This window comes from Jaculus jaculus, chromosome 16 (genome assembly GCF_020740685.1).
Source record: "Jaculus jaculus isolate mJacJac1 chromosome 16, mJacJac1.mat.Y.cur, whole genome shotgun sequence".
NCBI classification, from domain to species: Eukaryota; Metazoa; Chordata; class Mammalia; order Rodentia; family Dipodidae; genus Jaculus; species Jaculus jaculus.
In genome coordinates this window covers 74,258,258-74,276,063 of record NC_059117.1, presented here as the reverse complement: position 1 = coordinate 74,276,063, position 17,806 = coordinate 74,258,258, and the positions used below count along the sequence as shown (strand labels likewise).

The 17,806-nt window shown below is 46.7% G+C and overlaps 1 protein-coding gene across 9 annotated transcripts in view; it reads right to left on the bottom strand.

The window, feature by feature from the left end:
* Window positions 1–17,806, bottom strand: part of Magi1 (membrane associated guanylate kinase, WW and PDZ domain containing 1) — a 620,496-nt gene that overhangs the window by 444,823 nt on the left and 157,867 nt on the right. The gene's annotated exons all lie outside the window — the stretch shown is intronic.

The window sequence follows — 17,806 nt, the reverse complement described above, 5'->3', positions numbered from 1 at the left end:
TTCGGCCCCTGGCCCCCATACACTGATATCCATACATGATACAAAATACAATGAATGCATTCAGTCCAACTTAAAAAGTCCCATAGTTTTTATCGATCCTAATGATATTCAACATTCCCATGGTCCAAGATCTTTTAACTGAGCCATAATACCAAAAACTCTCCAAAAGACCCCATAATGGCACAGAGTATATGTCCCACTTTTGGGGAACCCTTAAATTCTTAGTATGTCAAAACCATTGGAGGCTAGACAGATGGCCCAGTGGTTTCTGTGTTCCCAGTGCAAGCATAAGTGCCTAAGACAGCCAGAGTCCAAGTCTCCAGATCCCACACAAGCCTCTGGGCATGGACGGGCATGTGCACCTGCAATCCCAGTGCTGTTGGGGAGCAGGAACCTGAGACTCCCCAGAGCCCCACAGGCTCCAGAATCAGTAAGCAGACTCTGGCTCAAAACAAGACTGGGCAGAAGAGTGATTGAGTAACACACCCCGGTCACCACAGGATAGTGACCTCACCACACCACCAGAGGGGAGCGAGTGCACCACGCTATGCCATAGAGCACAGACACACTCACACCACACATATACACACACCACAGACCACACACACACACACACACACACACACACACACACACACACACACAGACTCATTTGGGGAGAAACAAAACAGAAGAAAAGAACTCAAAGCTCAGCTTTAAAAGTGAGAGCCAATTAATTTCATAGTATGTTTCACAATGAAGACCAATTCTTATCTAAGTGCACAGAAATTAAATACTCAATGAGAGGGTTACATTATCCTCCACCTTCGCCCTCCCCCACAAACACAAAGGCCATAGAACCCTGCACCCACTCTCTCAGCAGATTCAAAGATTAGGGAGCCAGGTATGAGGGCTCATGCCAACAATCCCAGCACTCAAGAGGCTGAGGTAGGAGTATCACTGTTAAGTTTGAGGTCAGCCTGGGCTACAGTGACATTCAGCCTCAAAAAGACAAAAACAGAAAGTCAGAGAGCTCTTCCTGCCATGCATAAATGTGCTCACCTCTTTCTTTCATCTAAGAGACATAAGGAGAAAAGGAATTTTTCCCCCTGGATCTGAAAACAGCATAACCCTAGAACAGGGTGAAGAGCAGGACGCAGCTCGACCTCCGGGTGGCCTTGGTAAGCTCCTAAACTGGTCTAAGTGACCCTCGCACATTTGAAGAGTGAAGGTCATGGTCTGGGTTGCTACATCTATATGATAATATGCCACCAAAGGTATAGCCAGCAATGAGGCTGGCATCAGGGAGGGTAATTCTATTAACCTCACTAGCAACTGCCTCCAAGTACAGAGGGTCAACCAATAGGTTCTAAGCACTTCTACTAGAAATGGATGATGATCTCAAGGTAGGTCCTGTTACCCCTACCTCCCATGAACTGTAGGTCTGAGGGCTAGGAAATGGCTGAGCTAGACTTAAAGTCCAGCCCCTGATTCCAGGGCCCACAGTCTCAGCCATGGGACCACACTGGCTCTCTGAGGAGGCGCTGAATGCAGAGCTAGAAAGGACAAGTGGGTCCACATCCATAATCATCTAGTGTCTTCCTCCTCTGTGTTTCCTCAAGAGCAAAAGGAGGGGAAATATTGACTGTCTTTTACACTAAGAAATCAAACTTATTTGTTTATACCAATTAAGATAATCACTTCCTGCTGGGCACGCCTTTAATCCCAGCACTCTGGTGGCTGAGATAGGAGGATCTCTGTGAGTTCAAGGCCAGCCTGAGACTAATTCCTGGTCAGCCTGGGCTACAGCAAGACCCTACCTTGAAAAAACAAAATAAAAATTAAAAAAGATAATTACTTCCTGAGCTAAGCTCTCCCTGCCCTTGTAGGCAGGTAGTTACTACTTATTATTAAACATTTTATTTATTTATTTATTTGCAGAGAGAGGGCGAGAGATAATGAATGGCCATGCCAGGGCCTCTAGCTACTGCAAACAAATGGGATGCACGTACCACTTTGTGCATCTGCTTTACGTACGTACTGGGGAATAGAACCCAGGTCATTAGGCTTGGCAGGCAAGCACTTTACCTGCTGAGCCATCTCTCCAGCCGGGTACTTACTACTTAAACATGGCCACACAATGAAACAACTGGGCACAAAGCAACAAATAAGCACTAGAGGTGATTTTCTTCTTTGGCAATGCAGAATCGGATCTGCTGAACAATCCATACACAGCATGGCAAATCACAAAGCAGAGATAAGGGTTTTCCACAGGCAGATTCCAAACTCAGGAATGCCAATCCACTTAATAACATGAAATCTGAGGCAGATGGCTGAATGCTTTAGAAATCCCAGATTCTTAAAGGGATCCTGGATAGAAACTCTGGTCAGAGTTGAGGTTTTTATCTCTAGAGTAGAAAATGACAAGCACCACCTGGTGGCTTTTTCCCTAAACTCAAAGTCTGTTGCACTCGTGGCTTAAGAAAAGAGCTGATCCTTAATTTGTAATTTCTCATGTAATTCTAACTCACATGAAATAATTTTAACTTCTATCTCTATGGAGGCATTCCTATTTCTCGAGCATATTTATAAACACATTTAGCAGTATACATGACAAATATTGAAATATACAAGTTCAAACCTGATGCAATGGTACATGCCTGTAGTCCCAGAAACGTGGGAGATGGAGGTGGGGAGGGAGATTATTAGAGCTCACAAGTTCAAGATCAGCCCAGGTAATACAAAAGAGACCTCATCTCAAGGGGGAAAAAAAAAAAAAAAAAGGTACATAAAATAATTTTTTTAAAAAAGGTCAGAAAAATGAAAGGGTCAGATCCCAAAGGAGTGTGCCCAGTCCTGAATTTAGACAGACCATCCAAGTATGATTTGTGTATTAATCTGTGCAGATGACATCATGGGTGTGCGTACGTATATAACCTGTTTTTTAACATTTTATTGAAAACTTCCGTAACTACAGGCAATATGCCATGATTATAATTCCCCCCATAAACCTAATCTCCCCTCCCAAACCCCCTCTCCAGTGAACCCCTTCTTTATTCCAATGAGACTGGATTTTGTGTTGATGTCATTGCTACGCACAGCTGGTGAGTGGTCATGAAGATCACGGCCACTTTGTGCTGGAAGCCAGCATCGCAAGCCCTCCTCCCTTCCATCGGCCCTTCCATTCTTTTCACCATTTCTTCCGCAAGGGTCCCCGAACCTTAGAGGGTGCAACAGAGAAGTCTCACTCTACACTGACACTTCTCAGCACTCTGGGGAGCTCTGAGTCACCCTAGTGGTCACCAGCATCTGACAAGAGAAGCTTCTCTAACCAAAAGTGAGAGTCACTAGTACATGGGCATAAACGTAAGTGTTTAGTAGGCAGTTTGGTGGGTTTAACATATGCATTTAGCAAGAGAGCAGTAGTAGTTTCCTCTGTAGGGCTTATGTCTTCCCCAACCATAGGCTTTTGACTAGGTTTTCAGTACGAGGCATGAACAAAAAATGTGCTTTTGAACACTCCTTATCTATCAGGGGAAAGTACATTTTTGTTTTTAGTCTTTCGAGTAGGGTCTCACTCTGACCCAGGCTGACCTTGAACTCACAGCAATCCCACCTCTGCCTCCCGAGTGCTGGAATTAAAGGTGTGCGCCACCACACCCGGCTCAGAAAGTACATTATTTATCTGTTATTCATTGTTTTCACTCCCTCATTCATTCATGCTAGGGACCCAGAAATGATTTAAAGTGAAATGTATTTGTTTTCTTTACCATGCTGGGGATAATGCATCCTGACTGCATATGAGGCTCTTCCTTGCCTAGCAGATAAAGGCAGACGTAGTACCAGACCTCAGATTTAAACACAGATCTGCCCATTCCCACAATGCTCCCTGCTACCTTTGGTTGGCATCACTATGACCAAGAGGCAGATTCTAATGTGTTTATACAAAAAGGAAAGAATTTGAAGGAAGTTCATAATCCCACTAATTCCTGACAATGAGGCTGAAAGTTTCCATCAAGTCCAACTGTAACAAACCCAAGAGAAACACAAATGCTTGCTAACTGGGGTCCAAGTCAGCTGAGGTCAGAGAACTCAGAAGCGGTAATACCTTTTCCTGCTATTTTTTTTTTAAAGCAATATTCAAAAGCATCAGACTTACTCAGAGGATAGGAAATATGTCTGTCAAATTCACTGAGGGAGGGTTGGGGAGATGGCTCAGTGGTTAAAGGCACTCGCTTGCAAAGCCTGCAGGTCTGGGTCTGACTCCCCAGGACCCACAAAAAGCCAGAAATACAAAGTGGTGCATGTGTCTGGAGCTCGTTTGCAGTGGCCAGAGGCCCTGGCATGCCCGTTTATATATGCTCATTCTCTCATTCTCTGTTTCTGCTTGAAAATAAATAAATAACCGATTTTAAATTTTCACTGAAAACATGCAGAGAACCAGGAAGAGACCTTATGCCTCTGTTGGGGTTACTGGAAGTGTAACATTGGACCTGCCTGTTATACTGAATGAAATTCCCCATAAAAGAAAGCCAGATGGGAAACATATGGGAAAGTTAAGGAGGTAGGCCACGTGAGGTAAAGGGGAGCAAAATGACCTTGAATGATTTAGACCCCGTGTTGCTTATAGACAGTCTTCAAGAGATGCTTAGAATGACGTCTTCACACCAGGGAATCCAGGTTAGCTTAATTATGTTTACCGCTGGCCCCATGGACCCTTCCCTGCTCAGCTTAAGATGATACAAGTCTTCCAAAGAAAGAACAGGCAATCTTGTCAAAAAAATATTTTTTACTTACTTATTTATTTGAAAGAGAGAATAGGCACACCAGGGCCTTCAGCCACCACAAATGAACTCCAGGTACATGTGCCCCCTTGTGCATCTGGCTTATGTGGGTCCTGGAGAATCTAGCTGGGATCCTTTGGCTTTGCAGACAAACATCTTAACCACTAAGCCTTTCTCTCCAGCCCAGAACAGGCAATCTTTAATTGAAGGGACCATGGGGCTCACTGGTCACTCAATCTAGCCTGTCTGGTGGCCAGTGTGAAACCCAGTCTAAAAAAATAAGTAAACAGGGATGGAGAGATGGCTTAGTGGTTAAGCGCTTGCCTGTGAAGCCTAAGGACCCTGGTTCAAGGCTCAATTCCCCAGGACCCATGTTAGCCAGATGCACAAGGGGGCACACGCGTCTGGAACTCGGTTGCAGTGGCTGGAGGCCCTGGCATGCCCATTCTTTCTCCCTCTCTCTCTCTCTCTCATCTGCCTCTTTCTCTCTCTGTTGCTCTCAAATAAATAAAAATGAACAATAAATTTAAAAAAAAATAAGTAAACAATATTCCTAAAAAAAGAGCCCAAAGTTGTCTTCTGGTTTTCACATTAATATACATACATGTGCACCTCCATTCACACACATGTGGACATGCATGCACACATACATATTCATACACGTATATTAAAAAAATTTCCATGTTTTAAGTGGGTTTATGGTTTTGTGTTAGGCAACATTCATAGCCATCCTCATACAGCATGAATATTCCTAATAATTTCAAGAGATTAAGTCATATATTAGTGTGTGTGTGTGTGTGTGTGTGTGTGTGTGTGTGTGTAAATACCTTAACACAAATATCAATCAACAATAGTTTCTCCTTCTTTTTCAACATTCTACTAAAGATATGAAGATAACATTTGGCAACTTACAGGAATTTAACATCCCCTCCCCCAAAATACCACCCATTCTCTCTGAGAGAATCGAAGTAGAAACGGTCTCTACAATGTACACAAATAAGTCAGTTAATAAGAAGCAGAAACCAAGACCAGGAGTTAACTTACCAACACTATACTGATGACTTAGAGAATATCATATTGTTCTTCTAAGCATTAGCTATTAGAAGAGACAAAAAGTAGCCCAGCCAGCCTCATCTGGAGGGCCTGTTTCTTTATAAAAACACTGCTGATTTAAGTGTATTTACTTGAGGAAAGTACAAAAACTTTGAACAGGTGTCTGTGTGGTGCTGTATAACCCTCTTCTATTTGCATTATACAAATGAGAAAAACCCATTAGCAGAGCAGTTAACTCCTTTAGCACTGACTGTCCTACAAACTCAGGAAACCCCTTAGTCTCTCAGGCAAACGGAGTCCCAGTGAGTGGAGGTCTGGTCTTGTAGGTGAAGGTCCCACGTCACAGAAACATCCTCAAAGCAGACTGGCTGGTCCTCCTGCTACACAGGCACCCTCGAAGTGTCAAGATAAGGAAGACACATCTTTATGGGGCACAAAGATCCAAGGGAGGGGCTGTGGCTCATGGGAGAGGGCTTCACATTGGAACCGAGCTAGATAAGTAAGAGCACATGAACTCTGGGTGAACCTGCAGGGCAAGGCTCAGGCTGTCAAAGGACTGCTGGAGCGTCTGTGGTCTGCTTTCACGGGGCTGTGGTGGAGGGCATGACTGATAAGGAGCACTGGGAAGAGAAGCCAGCCTCTTGGGTGCAGCCCTCACTCCCCATCTTATCGGCTGCAGGAGCTTAGACCAGACATTTAACCTCCCCACGCTTCTATTTAAAAACATTTTCCACTGGAGAGCAGGGGACCTGCTGGACTCCGTGCTGTACGCCTGGAACCTACAACTTGCCCAGAGAAGATATTCAGGACATGGTGCCTCATTAAACACATGGTTAATCCCTTGTCCAGGCACACAATGCTTTAGATATGAACTGCAGCCAGTATGAAAAAAACTACCATGCTTATAGGAGATTCTTTATTATTATCTTGTTTTCTCCCCTTTACTCACTTAAATGCAGCTGTGCTGGGTGTGGTGGCGCACGCCTTTGATCCCCCAGCAGAGACTAAAGCAGAAGCAGAAGGAGGAGGATTACCTGAGTTGGAGGCCACCCTGAGACTTCATGGTGAATTCCCGATCAGCCTGGGGTAGAGTGAGACCCTGCCTCAAAAACCAAAAAATAAATAAATAAATAAACTACAGAGCAGAGGTAGGAGGACTGTGGTGAGTCCAGGAAGTGAATCCATGGTCAGCCTGGGCTAGAGACCCTACCTAAGGGGAAAAAAAAAAAAAAAAAAAAAAACACAGAGCAGAGGTAGGAGGTCCCAGGTATGATTCCTCAGTACCCATGTAAGCCAGATGCACAAGGTGGAGCATGTGTCTGGAGTTCGTTTGCGGGGGATACAGGCCCTGGCAACCCATTCTTGTTCTCTCTAAAGTGTGTGTGTGTGTGTGTGTGTGTGTGTGTGTGTGTGTGTGTGTGTTTAAAAAGATACCTCACAATATATCCACAAAAGGATAGGTGGATGATGTAATTAACCCTATCTACCCAAGACCCAATTTTATTTATTTCACTGCTAAGACCAAAGCCAGGTGCCTCTTTCAGAGAAAATAGTTGTCGTAATTAGTACCAATCAGCAGAGCACCTAACAAAAACGGGTTGATTATAAGAAAATTCTGACTGGTGTTTGAATGTATGAAAGCAAAAGAGAGAAGAGGAGACAAACGCAACAGGCTTTGCGTGTTTCACACATCTCATCTGACATCTAGTCTTTGAAAGAACGAACGAAGTGGTGGTAGGCAAACATCTCTCTGCGCTCAAAAAGCTCAGGAAATCTTACACTTGTACCCTCACTTCTGATAGAAATACACAGCCCCAAAATAGAAAGACATTTTCAAAAGCCAGAATTTGAAGAAAGAAAGAGAAAAAAGAAGACGTGTTTTTAAGAATGGGTAACATACTCACAGAAGAGTTAGAAAGACACTGGTTTCTGTTTGGGAAATATCTGCAGTGTCCTGCCTGGAGATATGTAGCCAGTGAGTTTTACCAATGTGACAATGCACGTCTCTCTTCCTCCTTCCAAAGGAACTGTTGTGTCACCTGGATCCTCTGCTCAAATCGTGACCCGCACTCCCCACACGCCTCCCCTGGTGTCATGACAGATGGCCACACCGCTGAAAAGGGAAATGCCTATTTCAAGCGCACAGCTACAGGGAGACGCGTCTGAGAGATGGAAACGGCATCCCTGGACCAAAGTTGCAAACTCCACTGTCTACAGAGCGATGGAAGCAGCAACTCAGCCCAACATCTGCTGGGCTGGGATGGGAGGGGGTGGCGCCAGGCACTGCGGTCTACAGCGTGACGGATGGGATGGGAGGAAAGGATCATTTACCCAGTGGACTGAAGAAACAAAACCTGCTCAAACCTACGGGCCATGAGTTCACAACCTCGAAAAATAGTAATACAAGCAGGAGCCTGTGCAAGAGCAAGGTGTATCTACCCAATCTTCGCTTTCCTGTTGCTGCACTGTTGACTGAACCTCATGTCACAGGAAGACAGTATGCCAGCCAAAAGCCTGTTAGTGCCTAGTCTCCACCCCACTGAAGAGCAAACATCAAAGCCTCGGGAAAGCTGGTGGGTGGAATTGCCACAAGAGCTCCTTAGAAGAGGACAGATGGCTGTCACCAGCTCTCCTCCTCCCTCTCTTCCTGCCTTGCACTACACGCAGAAGCCTCACTTCCGGTGAGGACAAGAGCCTCACCTGGGAGCGACAGAAACAAAAGCAATCACCGGCCTTCAGTGTCCTAAGCCACCTACTCCGAGGCTTTTCACTTCCTGGGTCAGGAATCATTTTGTTCAGACCACCATTGGAGGTGCTCTGTAGACGTTCAACTGTGTTTCCCTAATGGACCCAGAGCCCCACGAGTGTCTAGGATCGACCAGAATGCCGATCAAAATAGAAAACAGTGAGAGTGTGGTGAGAGAGGGCCGCCCAGGGGCTCCGGGACCTGAGATCCAGTGTAATTGCCGGTTCCGCCACAGACCCATAAGGAGGCTCCCCTGCACAAGCCGCTTACCCTTGGAAGGTCTTGACCTTCCCATAGAGGAAAGCGGAAGCCTACCTCTGGGGAGGAGGGCGAGAAGGCGGCGACCCTGTCCCTAACCCACACGCAGACGGGCTCTGGGAAAGATGCCACTGTGAAAAGGAGTGACTCCCATAGGAGTCTCCAAGATGGAAAGTGGCCAGGGGATTGTGTGCTTTGAGACCCATAGAACCAATGGCCTCGAAGAGTTGGGAAGAAAGGCAATTACATAAATGAAGTCAGAAGGGGACAGAGCATCCATGGAAAATTAGAAAAACTTCACTTGACCTCGGTTCCCGCGCTTCCAAGGTCACACTGGCATGGGTCAGAAAAAGAGGAGTGGCGCAAAGCCAGACATACACCGATTGAACCCCACATGCCCAATCTTGCCCTTCATTGGCCATCGTGGTGCTGGGGACGTGTCACGTGCAAGGCATCCCCGGTGTGCCCTGACACCTTGTGGTTGGCACACATGAATACAGAGTCACATGCCCACACATGCGTACATGTACACACACAGGTCTCTGGTCTCCCCGAGCTCTGAGTCCAACCAGCAGACCCCTCGGTTATGAGGTAGTATTCCAGACCTGCGCTGTGACAGGAACCCACACTGTGGAACTTTCTTCATTTAAAAAACTATTTTATGGGGATGGGGAGCACTAGAGATAGAGAATTGGTGCACCAGGGTCTCCAGCCACTGCAATCAAACTCCAGATGCATGCGCCACCTTGTGTATCTGGCTTATGTGGGTCCTGGACAGTCAAACCTGGGTCCTTAGGCTTTGCAGGCAAGTGCCTTAACCACTAAGCCATCTCTCCAGCCCTATGGAATTTTCTTAAACAGGTGGATACAGCCCTCAGGTTGATAAAAAGGACACGGCAGGGGTGGTGGGGAGGGACCCAAGCAATGAAACAGACTCCAGAAGAGCAAACTGCAGGTCTGCTCAGAATACACACTCAGAACTCTCTATGCCACTTAAATAGCTCAAGGGCTCAGTGTTTCCATTCCAACCTCCTCCATCCCTGGAGGATCCCTCCTAGGGGGCAGAAGTTAAAAATAGATGACAGATGGTAAGAAACACTCAAGGTCTTGTGGAATAAAGTGGGTACCAGAGTATGGAGTCTGTGAATCCAGCATGTACTAGAGCCAATGTGATATTCCAGGATTGCCTCCCAAAGCCATGTCCCTCCACGTCTCCCCACGCAAAGATTTACGCAGTCACATCCACAATGCCATTTCACAGCAAACAAAGGTGTCACCACTCAATGTCAAGAGTACAGTCCAAGGAGCTGGGGTGATAGCTCACTCGGTAAAAGTGTCTGCATTACAGGCATGAGTTCAATCGCCACACCAAAGACAGGCAATGCCCACCTATCCCAGAACTGAGAAGGCAGAGACAGGAGGATCCCTAGGGTTCATTGGCTACCCAGTGTAGCCTATTTGACAAGCTTAAGACAGGTGAGAGACCCAGGTTTGATTCTCTCATGCCAACATAAAGCCAGATACACAAGGTGATACATGTATCTGGAGTTCATTTGCAGAGGCTAGAGGCCCTGGCCTGCCCAAATCTCTCTCTCTGTTTCCCTCTCTGTTCCCCCCCCACCTTTGCTAGCCTGAGTTAGAGGGAGATCCTACCTCAAAAACAAAAGCAAATGAAAAGGGCTGGAGAAATGCCTTAGCAGTTAAGGCACTTGCCTGAGAAGCCTAGGGACCCCAGTTCGAGTCCCCAGGACCCACATAAGCTGGATGCACAATGTGGCACATGTGTCTGGAGTTTGTTTGCCGTGGCTGGAGGCCTTGGTGTGCCCATTCTCTCTCTCTACCTCTTTCTCTTTCTCTCTCCCCCCGCTCCCTCCCTCTCTCTCTCTCTCTCAAAATAAATAAATAAACTATTTTTTAAAAAAGCAAAAGGAGATTTGTCAACCTGAAAATGCAGGCATCAGAGGGAAACCAATCCTCTCCCACTGTTTACTGGACAGAAATGAGTGAGCTCCACCAGAGGTAGAGGGGCTTCACGGGCCGCACACGCACGGGCCGCACTGGCAGAAATCCAGCTCTTGTTTGTAAGTGCCTTGGCCTTGGTTTATAAGGTCACTGGCCAGAACCATGGTCAGCCACATGTGGGACTGGAAACAGAGCTGGACTTTATGAGGACTGGCAAGCAGTTTCCTGGAGGAAAGAAACAGGAGGGTTCATCACAAAATCTAAGATGGGCTGATGGGTCACCTCAACAGGCATGTGCTGAGTCACGTGACTTCAGGTGCCCTTTACTTCGCATTTAAAGACCTTAGAAATGGAAGAAATGTTGTTGATGAACACCCTGACTGTTCACACATCACAATATTTTCATACTTTCCAATGCACACTTGCTAATCTGTACCCTAACACAGCCTCAACAGATACAACCATTTCCAAATTACATACGCAAAATCCAGAGCCCAGGGCCCCACTTGGTCAAAGTCCACTGCCAAATGGTCTGACATGCCTAGCAGAGACATTTGCCATATCACCTAGTAGGGGGTTGGTTAGCAAAGCTGTGATTTTTTTTTACCCATTCACAAAGTTATCTCCTGCTAGGAAGACCTTAAAAAGCAATGCATCAGAGCTGCTGTTTGCATAGCTTATATTGATTGATAACCTAACAGGACCTAAAATCACCTCTGAGGGATGAGTTTCATTAGTGGGAAGACCCTCATTAATTGTGGGTGGCACCATCCCATGGGCGGGGGTCTTAGATCATACAAAAAGGGGAGAACTGGCTAAGCAACAACATTCAGTTCTCTCTGCTGCCTTACTGCGGGCTGAAATCAACCCTTCCTCCCCTCAGTTGATTTCTGTCAAGTAGGTTGTCTTGGCAACAAGAAGGAAACAAGTAAACCATCTTTCATGAGATTCTAAAGGCTGTTGTACACTAAGAAGCTAGTGGATACAGTCAGCCACCCCCTGAGTGAGAAGAATACAGATAAACCTTGCTTTCCCTATATTTCATTTTGTTTATCTGCTTGGAGGAGGTGAACATGTGTTTATGTAGGTGTGACAAGCATATGCTTGGGGAGGCCAGAAGGTGGCTTGGGGGACACTTCTCCCATATCATCCACCTTTTCTGAGACAGGATCTCTAAGTGGGCCTGGAGCACACGCTATGCAATTCAGGCTGCCTAGCCACGAACCCCCCCAGATCCACCTCTTTCTGGCTCCTCAGCACTAGGATTAGTAAGTGTAAGGCACCATGCCCAGCAGCAGACAGAAACCACCAAACTAGCAGCACCACAAGCAAGCGCAAACCACCAGGTAAGACTGCTCTCCACACCTCTAGCTGGAATCAAGACCCACCACCAAACACATCTTAAGGCTGGACACCGGGATCCACCTCCGTAACACCTCCTCAAGCAGGCTGATGGAGGCTTAAGTGGGACGCTTAGCCTTAATCAAAACGATCTGGGCTTTGGCTGGAGAGACGGCTCAGCAGTTAAGGTGCCTGCCTACAGACCCATGTTTGCACATGCCCACAAGGTGGTGCACATGTCTGGAGTTTGAGTATAGCGACTGGAAGCCCTGGTGCGTCAATTCTTTTTCTATCTCTCATAAAAAAGGCCAGTCTGGGGCTGGAGAGATGGCTTAGTGGTTAATGTGTTTGCCTGCAAAGCCAAAAGACCCTGGTTCGATTCCCCAGTACCCACGTAAGCCAGATGCACAAGGTGGCGCATGCATCTGGAGTTCACCTGCAGTGGCCGGAGGCCCTGGCGTGTCCACTCTCTCTCTCTCTCTTCCTTGCAAATAAGTAAATTATTTTTAAATACCTGAGGCTATGGGGGAACACACGTTGACATTCAAACCACCACACAGAATATCTCAATAACAGTCTAAACATAAATGTGTTCATCGCCACCAGACAAAAAATTCAGAACCCAGAGAAGCTTGCAGATGACTTCAGAAGGAACTCACTGCTCTGTGTTGACATAATACAAAGCAATGCTGTGATTTACAAAACGACACAGTATCACTGGGGGGGGTGAGGGGGAGTTAGGCTTCCCATCTATGATGTGAGACACAAGCTAGTCATTCTGCTGATAACGCATCAAGGGTTCTTGGCTGCATTCAACTAATCTTTAATCTTGTAGATTCTGTCACAGAGCCTGGCTGGGTAATGCTATTAATAAGTGAGAAAAGGAGCGGGATGTGGTTGGCACGTGCCTTTAATCACAGCATTTGGGAGGCCACCATAAGACTACACAGTGAATTCCAGGTCAGTCTGGGCTAGAGCAAGACCCTACCTTGAAAAACCAAAAATAAATAAATAAATAAATCAGAGAGATGAGGGCCAGAGTTTTCCAAGTTCCAACAAAGGTCCCTAACAAAGTCACTGCTTCTCCTGGAGGAGGGACAGGTTCCTTTCCCTTTCGTCCAGTTCCACTCTCCACCTCTTCACCAGATCTAATTGCAAAATTGCTCTCTTACCTTCTGGGGAGAAGCAATGGGGAGGAGGTCATACCTTAGCTTGATTAAGACACTCAGGCCTGGTTTTGTCTCCAAAAGACTCATCAGTGGGGACTGGGGTGAAATTCACTGTAATTTTCAAGAATTACTTTATGTAAACATATAGGTTCTAACTTCATAAAAGCAATGAAACATCAACTTCTATTCTCTTGTTGATGTCTACATTATTTCAGAGTTCATTCATCTCCACCTCTCAACGAGCTCTGGCCAAGTTTGTATGCTTTCACCACGAATATACCCAGGGCCATCCATGTGACAGAGTAAGACATTCTTATAATGGAGCGTATCTACCTAGAACCCCAGCTCTGGAGGGTGGGGGCAGGAGGATTTTGAGTTCCAGGCAAGCCTGGGACTACACAGTAAATCTAAAGAAAGAAAAGGGGCCAGGCGTGGTGGCGCATGCCTTTAATTCCAGCACTTGGAAGGCGGAGGTAGGAGGATTGCCATGAGTTCGAGGGCCCCCTAAAATTACATAGTAAATTCCAAATCAGCCTGGGTAAGGGTGAGACTCTAACTCTAAAAACCAGAAAGGAAGGAAGGAAGGAAAAGGATAGGAAACAAAGTGGAGTGAAAGAAGAAAGAAAAGGAGGGAAGAGGGAATGGAAGGAAAGGGGAGTGGTAAGGGGAAGCAGGAGGAGAGAGACTGTGTGCTTGTTTTGCAGGGGGGTTCAAGGTAGGGTTTCACTCTAGCCCAGGCTGACCTGGAATTCACTACGGAGTCTCAGGGTGGCCTCGAACTCATGGCGATCCTCCTACCTCTGCCTCCCAAGTGCTGGTATTAAAAGTATGCGCCACCAAGTCCAGCTGGAGATTGCTTTTTATAAGGGGAAGAGAAGAATAAGGAGTAGGAATCAGTGGCATGTTGAATGGCTGCTTCCCACCGTTACTAGGCTATGGGCTTTTAACATCTAGTTTTACTCAATCCTTACATTAAAATTATAGATGGGAGCCTATGTAAGCACAGAGCCATCTTTATGTAATAAATGAGGAATATGTCACAAGCCAGAAGGTGGTCTATCTAGCAGTACACAAGATACCTCAGCAGGGCGTGGCGGCGCACGCTTTAATCCCAGCACTTGGGGGACAGAGGTAGGAGGATCACCATGAGTTCAAGGCCACTCTGAGACTACATAGTGAATTACAGGTCAGCCTGGGCCAGAGTGAGGCCCTACCTCAAAATACCAAAATCAGTACCCTAGCCCACATGCATCCCTTGCCTTCAGCTAACTGCGAATGAAGACCTCGGATCAGCGCAGAGATCTCTGGGAACACTTCTAATGGGAGCCGTGGGGACTCGCCATGGTGATGCTGTCCTCACCAGGTGCCATGAGGCAGGAAGGTCCCCTGAGGATTGCACAAGCAGGATGTGGAGACAGGCTCACTGAAGTGAGCCATCTTCCTTGCTTCTGCCAGCTGACAAATGTCTTCCTTGAACAATAATCATGGCTGCCACATAACCGTCCCCCCATTTCTCTGTGATTTCTACAGTGGTGTGCAGAATTCAGATACAAAATAAGGAGAAGTTGGGCATGTGGCTTAACAGCTTAAGTCTCACCATGGCTGGACCAGTCAGCAGTGAGACAGAGCTACGTCGGGTCCAGGTACTACAGGACCTGGAACAAGACCTTTTTAATTAATATATTTTTTAGAAATTTTATTTATTTTACTTATGTGTTTGTGTGTGAGGGAGAGAGACAAAGAGAGAGAAAAAGAGGATGGGAGTGCCAGGACCTTCAGCTGCTGCAAACGAACTCCAGACTCATGTATCACCATGTGCATCTGGCTTATGTGAGTCCTGGAGAATCGAACCTGAGTCCTTTGGTTTTTCAGGCAAGCATCTCAACTGCTAAGCCATCTCTCCAGCCCTGGAACAAGATCCTGTCAAGCTTCTTGCCCATAGTTCTAAATGCCACTAATTAGTAATACAGCTAGGTTGGGACATCTTTGAAACAAGGAGCCACATTGAAGATACAGCCAAACTCCCTGATTCTAACACTTCTGGAGTGGACTATTTCCTAAGGCTGGAGTGCTACCATGTCCATGGAAACCTGACTAGAAAAACACACAACTCAGGGTTGCTAGCCAAGCACAGAAAGGCCAGGAAATAGGGCAGAAAGGGGGGGGTCTTATTTATTTACCTTTTTGTTGTTTTGTTTTTTTCATTTCTCGAGATAGGACTCACTCTAGTCCAGGCTGACCTGGAATTCACTATGTAGTCTCTGGGTGGCCTTGAACTGACAGGGTGATCCTCCTACCTCTGCCTCCCAAGTGCTGGGATTAAAAGTATGTGCCACCACGCCTGGCTTAGCTTTTTTTTTTTTTTTTTCAAATTTTTATTAACAACTTCCATAATTATAAAAAATATCCCATGGTAATATCCCCCCCCCCACTTTCCCCTTCCATTCTCTGTTTTTTTTTGTTTGTTTGTTTGTTTGTTTTCTGAAACAGGGTTTCATTACAGCTCAGGAAAACCTGCAGCTCATTCTGTATCTGGTCTTCAACTGATAGGATCTTCCTGCCTCAACTCCCTGAGACTTGAAATCATAGGCGTGAGCCACCACACCCAACCTTAGCTTCCTGTCTTTTTGTTTGTTTGTTTGCTTGCTTTTTGTTTTTCAAGGTAGGGTCTCACTCTAGCTCAGCTGACCTGGAATTTACTATGTAGTCTTAGGGTGGCCTTGAACTCACCACAATGCTCCTACCTGTGCCTCCCGAGTGCTGGGATTAAAGGCGTGTGCCACCATGCCCCGCTGCCCCCCAAGTGAGCTTCTCAGCTTCTCCCTGGCTTGGCCTCTTCTTCTGTAAACTATATAACCACCGTGCGGAGCTGAGCGTGGTGACACCCCGGCACTTGCAGAGTAGAAACAGGAAGGTCTGGGGTTTGGGGCTACACTGAGGTACACAAGACTCTGACTCAGAATATAAATGAAAGTAATTAATTATAAAACTATAGCTTTGGGCTGGAGAGATGGCTTAGCAGTTAAGGCACTTGCCTGCAAAGCCAAAGCACCCAGGTTCAATTCCTCAGGACCCATGTAAGCCAGATGCACAAGGGGCTAATTCATCTGGAGTTTGTTTTCAGTGGCTGAGGCCCTTGGACATCCATTCTATCATCTGCTTCTCTCTCTCTCTAATAAAAATAAGGAATTTAGAAAAAAAAACATAGCTTAGAATATAACTCAGTTGGTAGAGTGCCTGCCTCACATACACAAAGCCCTGGGTTCAACCCCAGCACAAGTCTGTAATTCCAACAAGGGGAGGGTGGAGGCTGAGGCTCAGAAGTTCAAGGCCAGACTGGACTACATGAGACCCTGTTTCCAAAGAAGACAAACAAGCCGGGCGTGGTGGCTCACGCCTTTAATCCCAGCACTGGGAGGCAGAGGTAGGAGGATCGCCGTGAGTTCGAGGCCACCCTGAGACTCCAGAGTGAATTCCAGGTCAGCCTGAGCTAGAGTGAGACCCTACCCTGAAAAACAAAAAACAAACAACAACAACAACAAAGAAGACAAACAAAACATGCGACATGGTTGCAATGAAACTTAATGAGTGAGCCAGGTGTGGTGGCACACGCCTGTACCCAGCACTCGGGGAGGCCATGGTAGGAGGATTGCTGTGAGTTGGAGGCTAGTTTGACACAACATAGTGAATTCCAGGGTAGCCTAGACTACAGGGAGAACCAACCAAAAAAAAAAAAAGAAACAAAAAGCTTAAATGGTTGACCTAAATCAACCAAAGTCCACAGGGAGACACAGGAGCCGAGGCAAGTGTACAGCTGATGTCGCTCTCCAAGGGACTCCATCCACAGGCCCCCAGTCAGCAACCCATAGCAATCGCAGGGCAGCAGCCCCTAGCCCAGCGGGCAGGCACACTGTGAGAAGCAGTGCTTTCCGAGCCCGTATCCTTCCTCTTCCACGAAGTCCTCACCGTTCACCGATCCAGCCCACCGAGTCTCCTAGAGCACCCAGGGTCCCCAGAGCCCCTGCCATGCCCTGGGGCTTTACGGATCCCTCTCCGTGTGTCAGAGCTCTGATGTGTCAGGTCAGGGAGGCTGGGAACAGATGGCAGAGCCTCCCTGTCACAGCTGATCTATCAGGAACCCACGGCCCATCCTCCCTGCTCTGTCATTTGCTTACAAGACAACATACTGAGAAAAATCCCCAGGGGTTCTTTGGGTCCATATGCTGCTCTGGGAAATCAGCCCTGTGAAGAGTAAGGAAGTCTTCGCTCCCGTTCTTCCCAGTCAAAAGCCTCTCCTCTGGCCTAGGTTCCTGCCAGAGACCACGTGTGATCCCAGACACGGTCTTACCACAGCCCCCAAGAACCAAAGGGCCCGACGGAGAGATGACGCTTCAGTACCTCCCTGGATATACAGCAATCACTCAAATATGTCAGACCTAATTCTAAACTTGCAATCAGCCCTTCTGGCAACACCATGGTGTCAAATTTAATATTCCCATTCTACAGAGGAGGAA